The sequence below is a fragment of the Camelina sativa genome, chromosome 14 (assembly GCF_000633955.1).
Source record: "Camelina sativa cultivar DH55 chromosome 14, Cs, whole genome shotgun sequence".
Taxonomy (NCBI): Eukaryota; Viridiplantae; Streptophyta; class Magnoliopsida; order Brassicales; family Brassicaceae; genus Camelina; species Camelina sativa.
The window spans coordinates 13680599-13682728 of NC_025698.1; the positions used below are offsets into that span (position 1 = coordinate 13680599).

Here is a 2130-nt window from a genome sequence, read left to right on the forward strand (position 1 = left end):
TTTTTAGCTGAAACTCTGTTAGTTCTTACCTGTTGATTTTTTCTTGCCAGTAAGTTGATATGGGTGCTTTGGTACTCATAAATATTAGCTTCTTATCGTTGTTCATAGTGTGAAGCACTCATTCTCACATATATGTTGGTGATAAACAAACTTTAGAGAATGTTTCCTCCTACACTGATATGTCCTGAATGATAGGGTGATATTAATAGTCATCTTTTGCATAAGCTTTATTTGTGCCTCATGTTTGTAAGATACACCAATAAGCAGATTATCTTCCACTTGTAAGTAGTCTGATGGTCATGATTGGCTGTCCTACTTGCACTTTCAGCGTCTTGAATCAAATTTTCTTTGTAAATATATAACATCAGTGGAATGAAATTGCTGGTTTTTATTATGTATGTCTACTAAAATTTTGGCTGAGAGAGATAAAGCATGGAGACAGGTTATACCACCGGTTCAACCCCTATGATATGGTTGCAGCTAACAGAATCATAGTCTGGGGGGAATTGTCTCAGTTGAAGCTGCATCAGTTACAGATATTGACAGTTACCTGGGGTATGTGGAGCTCCAAAATGCAAGTGATAAAGACATCAAACAATGGATAGAATGGTCAGCTCTAGTAGTTAGAAATGTTTTTGCAAGTAGTCAGCTCTTGAGGAAAAATTTATTTGGTTATGTGAACTGGATGTATATATATATACTTATGACTGCTATGTTGGGATACTAAAAATGTATACATTACAGTATAACAATTTATGCACAGTATCATTTGCCAATCAGTGTGTTCGTTTCTGAATTCTAGCCTAACATTTACTTACATAGTGTTTTTTTCCTGCTGTTTTGATGAATGTTTCTTCTCCATTTATAGTATTAGGTGGATATTTGTATGGTTGATCATGTCTTACATACATTTTGCTGCTTGATCTTCTATTATGTGTTACTCTTTAGATGGATATTGAAGTTATCTCATGGTTGTCATTTCCATTAGGTGGTATATCGCTAATCAGTTTGAACTGTCAAGGTTCCTTCTCTGTTTGAGAGAGCCCCTTCAGTTTAACTTGGGAAATCTCTGCATAGCAAACTAATTTGTCACTTTTGAAAAAATCTTTAAAAGTACTAATTACCTAGCAGATGTTTTTCTTTGTTTGAACTAATATTGCCATTTAATGTCTGAGGGGACTATTTTCGAGAAAGATCAATGTCAAATATTGAGAGGAGAGACATGGTTTAGAGTGATGGTTTTTGATTTTTCGGTTTTTTCCTAATGCTTTGTTAATGGTGCTGTCTTAAAGTAAAAAGTACGTGAAAATATATCATATTGTTGCTTTGGTAATGGTAACAAATCATCTTTTTGTATTATGCCGGTAGTTAGTCTGTAATTGCAGGAAATTTTTGAGATATGCTAGCTTCCAGACATGTTAAAATGAGATATGTTAAAATTCAGATTGAGGATAGTTTCATGCTGTTAAGGAGTTTATTCGCGGTGTTGTATGCTGCAGAAATCATGAGCAAAGTTTCTCACAGGAATGGTTGCTCAATAAAGTTATATCAAACTCTAGTATCTTTTATGTTAGATAATTGTATATATATTAAAAGCAGCGCCTCGCACCTAGGGTTGTTTCATTGACGTCAGTATAGTTATTTTTGTTTTCTGAGATGTGCAGTGATTCATTAGGACATGCACGTAAGAGGCATACTTGAATAATTTGCAATTTTGAAAATTTCCTGTGTAAGCACTGATATCATATCTGACAGTAGCTTATCTTTCGCAGTCTCGCGGTGGTAGCAAGGAAGAGGACTGTCCACTACAACACTGTCCTCTCTGTTCTGCTGGATTTTCACCCAAATATTGAGACGGTTAAGGGGTGCCATTCTGCAAGGATTCAATATTCCATTAGAACTGCCTTTCTGGGATTTCTTAGATGTACTTTCTCACCAATAATAGAGGTATAGAGTTCAAACTTTATTTCTTTGTTTTCTCTGAAGTATATCTAAACTTTAGTCATCTATTACTCCTCAACTCTACCCTGGTTTTGCTGAATAACTAACTCATCATTATTAAACATCAGTTCTTTGTATCTTTATGCTAATGAAAATGTAGTTACTTTTTGCCACCTTTCTGGTCAAATT

At 34.7% G+C, this 2130-nt stretch overlaps 2 protein-coding genes across 2 annotated transcripts in view; both read left to right on the top strand.

Moving 5' to 3' along the window:
* Positions 1-1903, top strand: part of LOC104741363 — a 49406-nt gene extending 47503 nt beyond the window's left edge. The window contains exon 4 of the mRNA XM_010462210.2: positions 1773-1903. The gene's annotated coding sequence lies outside the window, so the exon portion shown is untranslated. The remainder of the gene's footprint in view (positions 1-1772) is intronic.
* LOC104743561 overlaps positions 1-2130 on the top strand; it is a 17718-nt gene that overhangs the window by 5376 nt on the left and 10212 nt on the right.